Source organism: Rattus norvegicus, chromosome 5, assembly GCF_036323735.1.
Source record: "Rattus norvegicus strain BN/NHsdMcwi chromosome 5, GRCr8, whole genome shotgun sequence".
NCBI lineage: Eukaryota > Metazoa > Chordata > Mammalia > Rodentia > Muridae > Rattus > Rattus norvegicus.
In genome coordinates this window covers 82,469,976-82,477,431 of record NC_086023.1, presented here as the reverse complement: position 1 = coordinate 82,477,431, position 7,456 = coordinate 82,469,976, and the positions used below count along the sequence as shown (strand labels likewise).

Genomic DNA, 7,456 nt, shown 5'->3' with positions numbered 1-7,456 from the left:
TGGGGTGGGGTCACTTAAGCTGAGAATCTTAGAGTCCTGGAATCAGTGCTGCCGTAGGGAGAGCCTAATTTTGACTAGCTTTATTCTACCAGAGAAACTGAGACTAAATGTTATGATAACGGCTGAAGGATGGTATCAACCGTAGTGGAGAGTTGAAATTTCCGATACTGGTTGTTAATTAAAATATCATAAGTCTCTTCTAAATTACAGAACAGAGAGATGTATTTTCCACAGTCCAACAAAGCAGCTGTGCCTGTACTAGTGTGACAGTCTCACTCACTGTTTCTGATCACTAATGTGTCATGGAGCCATGAGGTCTTAATGCTTCCCAGACACAGACCCCTGATGGCTTTTAAACTGCTTCTCTAAATTGCAGGGTACAAGCACTGTCCCAAACAAGCCCAGAAGTACCACGAGTTTAGCCCCAGGTTCCCCGAGGATAATATAACATACTAACGGAGGACTTCAACCTCAAAGATGAAGTTGTTACGGCTTAAAATGTATTAGTGCTTCTCTAAAAGAAATAAAAAGTCACTCAGCACCTAGGTACACTGGGAGCGCAGGAGGTTCAGGAGCCACCAGACTTAGTAGACCCTACTAAGTGGAAGGCACTTAGCATATGGCATAAACAATGTCAAAAAGTGACTCCTGGGGGACATTGGGATCTGTAATGATTCCCCCAGGCAGCTGGGCACCCCGAAGAGCTCACTCTTCTAAGCTCCCAGTATGGTTCCCACCTGCTGAGAACTAATCTTGGGTTATCTCCAAACTAGCCAAGAGAAACCTGAACTGCCCTGGCTTTGCTCAACCCTCCTCGAGCTCCTCTTTCCAGGAACTGGGTTCAGCCCTCGGGCTTTCTCTGAGGTGCCACCCCGCAGCTGCTGCCCAGAGCCCAAGGAAGCCCAGGTCGTGTTTCCAGCTTGCTCAAGTCCAGGAGCATAGCCAGGATCCAGTTCCCTCTCATCCCTGCTCTCAAGGCTTCGGTTTCACAATTAGAATACGCGTTTGTGGAGCAATGCAAAAATCACACTTCACTAACAACTACTCTGCGGGGGCGGAGGGAGCTGAAATTCCTACTTTTTTTTTCTTCACTATAAATTGTATGCAAATGGTCCGTTAGCTGGCTGAGCGCCTGGAGTGAGTGCGTCTTTCATGAGCTAACCCTGTTCCGCTGGGAGGGCTGTGCCTTTAACTCACCAACTGAAAAAAAAAAAAAAGTGGGAAAGGATGTCTGGAGGCGAGGCGTCCCATTACAGAGGAAGGAGCTCCCTATATAAGCCAGCCAAAGCTGGCTGCTCCAGCCACAGCCTGCCTACTGTCACGCGTCTCTCCCGCGCGCTGAACACACACCCTAGCCTCTGGTGGGCACAGACAGTGGCTGGGGAGACGCTAGGGACTGCGCGCTTGGGAACTCGCCCAGGTACTTCTCTGAGCCGGTGCACCCAGAGACCTTGATTTCTCCGACCTGGAATAGGTGAGTCTGTTGATCCCATCTCCCAGGGTTTTTCTGGTGTGCTCCTGGCATTCCCGGTGCCCAGTACAGTGTGGGTTTGTAACTATAACACTTCTGTTTTATTTCCAAGCCGGGTAAAAGAGTGTTTCCCGGGTGTGATCTGATGTGCCCACCCTGGTATTCCCTACTTTGCTCTCCTGCAGTCTTGTATTTGGTATGGATCTGTCACTAGTTACCATTCAGAGGAACTTTAGGTAAAGTTTTTGTCTCTGCCTTTCTTTGGGGAAAAAGTCTTACTTTTCCTCTTAACCTTTGACCTAGTTGATTCTCACCTGTGGATTTTCCCCTTTATGAGTGTTAGGGAAGTAGCATTTTATAGCGGCATTTGCTCGCAATGGTGCGGTGGGACGAGTATTAAAGCAGGGAGAACACAACTGCACATCCACAGTCTTAGCACTTGACAGCTTTCGTTCCCCTCCCTCTCCATTTGATCCTCAGTGTCCATTCTGGGGAAAGACAAAAACTGGGATACTAGAGCGAGGGGATAAGCTCTGGGCACAGATGAACAACTCACAGGCTGTAAGATGAGACCCGTGGGCACGTCCCTGGGTTCTTGAAGCAGGGTGACAACCTCCTGATTCGCAGACCTCAGGTAGAGCATGGTTAGAAGGTTTGGAGGCACCTGAATCCCATATTGCTCCCAAATCGGGCTCCCTCCTCACACTTTATCCCAGAATCCCAGTAACATCTTCCCTAGCTGGGGGAAGCCACCTTCCCTGGTGAACTTCGGAAAGACCCCAGAGATTCCCCTATGCCATCTGTGTTACAGGGGGATTATGAGGTTGGGGTTTGACCCTAGAAGTGACTTAGGCATTCCCAGGAGTGCCACCACAACATAAATGTGCCAGGAAAATATGTAACCTCTGTGAACCTTAGGTTCCACTTCGCTAAAGAGGGGACAACAGCTCCCCTTATAGTGAAGAGCAAGTGAGGAACAAAAAGATCAAATTAGCAACTGGGCCATCTCTGTCATGGCCCAAAGCTGCCATCACTCTGGAAGTGAAAAGCACCACTTACCCAGTTTTGGAGTGTGTCTGCTTACCCTCCCCTTTTTATCTTGTCTGATCTCAGAGTGCCTGCTCTGCTAGCCTGGCATGTATTTTACAAGCAAGGGGTTGTGTTGGCACCATTAGGAGGAAAGGTGGCAGCCTGGGGCTTCATGTGAGTGTAGAGTTCTGACTCCAGAAGGTCCTCAGGCAATCACAGGCTCAGGTGCCTGGCTATGGACTGCTGTGTGGCTGACGGTTCTTTGGAATCCGATTCTTTGCATCAGAGGGTGAACTGGACTGGGAGCTCTCATTAAGAGTGAATGTCTCTTTCTTCTGTTTTTGTGAATCCCCTTTTCTTGGTTTTATAGAGCTTTCCCATATGTACCTTAGAAATGAAAACTGCCCCCCCACCACCACCTGGTCCTGAGATATAACAAAGCTCACCCAGGCTGGTGAGAAGTATGCTCGCTCTAAAGAAGCTGATGGAAAGCACTCCTGTCCTGTGAACCAAGCCTTTCGCAGGGCATGGGTGGCAGTATGCCTTGGCTTTGTACATTCCAAGAATGTGACCCTATCTGGGGAAAGAAGCTGGTGCAGGGTGCGAATATCCTCTGGGTTACTCAAATGGTGTGAGCAGGAGAAAGAGCACTGAAAAGGGTGTAGTCAAGCTCCGCAATCACCCACCCCTCCTTTGTTCAAAACACCCAGTTTCATGCTCTTGGCCTCTCTTTACCCTGTCTCAAGAGGTGACAAGATTTCCATCCATCAGCTTTGTCACTCCTACAAAGAGGGTTAGGAGTTAACCTCTCCTGGGTCTCTGTGGCATGCACCTCATATAGATATGACTGGCTCTTGACACATCGTAAGAGGTCAATAGACAGAGACATTTCTGTTTACCTTGTTACTAGATCACAGATACTTTCAAGGTTAGTGTTCTAAACAAATGTTTGTCTGCTTTAACAAGAGAGGCATGTATTAATAAATTCTGAACAAAACACAAGTTTCTGATAGGTACGCATGAGGCTGTATGCAATAACAAGGGGTTAAAAGACCCAAAGCCATTATTCATCCCCTGAAACATTTTCACCAGATTTCAAACAACAGGACACACAGCTCCAGGGCTCACAGTTAGGCAGTGCCTATTCAGGTCAGAGTTCTGAACTCCAGCAGCTACAGGAGTAAGGACAGTTCCCTAAATGAAACAGGAGACAGAAATTTTAGAGGCTTAAGAAAGGTTGGTTATTTCAATCAAGGTCAGTAACCACCAGGGCCAGCCTAGAGTTAACCAGTGCATATGGTACCAAATGATCATAGTGTGTCCCTGGACCATGGGTGTACTTGTGAGACAAAGAGATGCCCAGAGCAGAGAGATTGGGTCTTAGAACTCAAGTGAGGGGCCAGAATATAAACCCATGTCTTTGTTTGGAGGCTGTGCTTCTTTTCAATGTGTCAGCTTCTTGAATAGCCCTCAGAAGGAAAGCACTTCCTTTCTGACAAAATATGCCCCTCTGGGCAGACTGTGGCCACCCATAAATACAGCAATAGCCTGATCACATAACCCGAATAGAATTTGGAAAGGCAACTCAGGCTGACAGAACGAAAAACATACCCCCTGAATCCTATCCGTTCTCATGTTCACAGTGAACTAAAAACACCTCTCTTCCAGCATTTCCATGAACTTACAAACTGGTTTGCACAAAGCACAAAGGCTGCTCCATACTGAGGCTATTTAGGTTTGAAAAGTAGAGCTTATGCTACAAACATTTAGTTGGCTCTCCATATACAGTTCCTGAATGGCAGTCAAACACTCACCTAAAATAGCTAACAGTGAGGGCTGACAACAGGACAGAGTGATGGCAAAGACTGTCTACATCATCTCACTTAACTTTCTAATACTGCAAATTATGGATTAACAGTTCTACTTAATAGAAGAAACTGAGGCCCAAGGCAGCTGAGTAGCTCAGCCCAGGTCTTCCCACAGAAGAGTCAGAATTGGCTGCAAACCCAAACTTTCTAAGTAAAACCCCACAGTTTTGTCTCTTGTGCCACGCTGCCTCCTGACGTCAGGCTTGGCTAACCCTGCATGGTGTCCTTTGGGGAATGGCCAGAGGAGTACAGAAGACTCCAGCTGGCATCGGAGCCTCTTGATTTCACAGAGGAGCCCGGCAGCTATCGTTTTTCATGGTGCACAGGAAAGGTTAGCTGGTGGTAGTGCAACCCACTGCTTAGAAACGGAAACATTCCAATTTCAGCTGAGAGACAGGGTCTAGGGATAGAAAGGACAGAGAGATGGGGAGAGAGAAGACAAGTATACACACACACACACACACACACACACACACACGCACACACACACACACACGGGGTTGCAAGGTTGCAGCCATGTCCTTCCCAGTGATTTTTATGACATCAGCACACACTTCCCCCGGCTGTGTGGGTGGGAGCTACGAAAGGGAGAACAAAGCTATACCTTCGTCTTCTAAGGTATAGAAGAGCTGAATGTGTGGTTTTCAAGGGGGCTGCTAAGCAGATAAAGATGAGGCTATCCCCGGTCTCTAAAGATAGTCAGGGAACAGTTATAGACTCCAAGCTATAGATGCTGCCAAAGTGTCAAAGAGAAAGGTTATGATTCAAACACCTCTCACTGCATGAATATAGCTGGGAATCCCCTTGAATACCATCCCAGACCAGTCTAAATACGGTCAACATGTGGGAAACATTAGATGAAGGCCCCTTTCCAAGAAGGAAAACCCTCTTAATATATAGTGAGACTGGCCTGCAAACTCCAACCCTTTCCAACACAAGACACACTGGTGGCTTTGCCTTCTATGGGATCTGTACACACCCTATGATATCTTGTGGAGGAAAGACCACTGCATAGTTACCTGATTCCAACCCCGGTGCTCAGAGTTTTGTTCAATTAGACCCTTAAATCTAATCAACTGTGTTCTTTTTCTTTTCTACCATATACACTTCCTAGTGCAGTGGTTCTCAACCATCCTAATGCTGTGATCCTTAAACACGATTCCTCATGTTGTGGTGACTCCCCAAAATAAAATTATTTTTTGTTGTTACTTTATAACTGTAATTCTCTACAGTATTGAATTGCAATGTAAATATCTGTTTTCTGACCGTCTTAGGCAACTCCTGTGAACGAGTCCTTCAGCTCCCAAAGAGGTCACAACCCACCTGTTAAAAAACACTCTCCTAGACTTTAAGAGGCACCTGGAGTTCAGTGCTCTCGTTGCCATTCTTGACTCTCCAACAGGGAACAAAAGCAAAATGCCCACACTCAAAGTAGGTTGTGAATGGAAAATCCTTTCCATGTGTACTTTTACTCTATTTGTGAGTGGAAATTTTTAAAAGATCATTTCATTCCAAGTCGTCTCAGATGTTTGAAATTTCCTGAAGTTCACAGGTCCTGAAATGTGTGCACTTTAACTCAAATAGTTGTGGCTGGTCCTTGAGCCTTCCTCAAACAGACTGCCAAGAGACAAAGGTGTTTCATAAGCCCTGATAGCCTGCTTCAGAATCAGCCAAAGGTCACCTCTCACCCTAAAGGAAGGAAGGCAGCTTCTGCTAACATCTCTAAGGATGTGTCCAAACTATTCTTGATGCAGGCAGATGATGGATAACTGTAAAATTAATTGCACTAGTTTACTTTGTTCATTGTCATCGAGACAAAATACCTGTCAGGAAGCACCTTAGGAAGGAAGGCTTTCATTTGGGTTACGATCTGCAGGCACACTGTCTGTTCTGGCCGAGAAGGCCTGGTGGCAAGAGCCGGGGTTGGCTGGTCGTACTGTATCCATGCTCAGAAGCAAAATGACGAGAGTTTGTACTCAGTCGGCTTTCTCCTTTGTATGGAGTCCAGAACCCCCAGTGCATGGAATGACGCCACCCACACTTAGGGTGAGGCTTCTCACGTCAATTAATGCAATCTAGAAAATGACTCATAGACATGCCCAGAGGTTTGTTTCTAGACCCATTTTCCAACCCTATCAAATCGATGATCAACATTAACCAGCACACTAAATGTAGTCTGCTCTAGCAATACTGTACCATTTTACCATTTCTTATTATTTCCAACATCATTGCCATTCTAATGGTGTGGACCTGAGGTGAATCAATATCAGTAGTTTATTGAATATCATGCAGATCGATGATAGGGGATACCTTAACAGAAACCTAGGTCCAAGTCCCTAGAAGGTGGTAACGGCTTTTAGGCTACACCGGCCATGCTCGGCACCCTGCCTCTGCTCATGCTGTCTTGGGGAGTTCATTATCCCCAGAGTCTGCATGCCTTCTGCAGACATCAGACCCTCAGAATATAATGTCTGTGAATTCTCTGCTGTTCCCAATACAACAGGGTTTGACTTCTACAGGTGTGCTGTGCAGCCTGTCCATGTTTCCTGACAACTTTCCCATGTGCAGGACAGACTTCCCAACATGGCATATGCATGATTCAGCACCTTTATGAAATACTCCTAAGCACATTACCTTGATGTACTCCCAGAATGTCTATATAACGGCTTTGTAGGAAGGTAAACTGAGGCCTTTGTTACTTGTAGAAAATAGAAAGAAGTAAAGGCTTTCAGAGCTCCTTCCCAGGATCAATTCCACAAAGTTTGTTTCCCTCACTATGCTAAAGGATTCTAAAAGAATTGACCCAAACTTCTACATACAAAACAGCTTAGAGATGACAGGCTATTTGCTAGATAAATATTAATATTTTAAAGATTCACTTTGTGTTTAATTGTGTATGGATGTGTGTCTTTGTTGGGGTAGGTGCACAGGAGGACAGTTTCTCTGGGAGGTCAGAGGAGAGCGTCAGATCCCTGGAGCTGGAGTTATAGGCAGTTGTGCACACACTCCTACTTAAATGCTCAGAATTGAACTCATCCCCTCTGAAAGGACAGTATAACCCATCTCTACAGCCTTATATTTACATTTT

The 7,456-nt window shown here is 46.1% G+C and overlaps 1 protein-coding gene across 11 annotated transcripts in view; it reads left to right on the top strand.

Annotated features, from left to right (window-relative positions):
• The first annotated feature begins 1,234 nt into the window (after positions 1–1,234).
• The window catches only part of Tnc (tenascin C), an 84,858-nt gene continuing 78,636 nt past the window's right edge, over positions 1,235–7,456 (top strand). For 2 of the 11 annotated variants that reach the window (XM_008763755.4, XM_008763756.4), the window contains exon 1: positions 1,236–1,474. The gene's annotated coding sequence lies outside the window, so the exon portion shown is untranslated. Of the gene's footprint in view, positions 1,475–7,456 lie in introns of all 11 variants that reach the window. The other 9 variants (XM_039109145.1, XM_063287067.1, XM_039109148.1 and 6 more) reach the window with 6 other exon arrangements.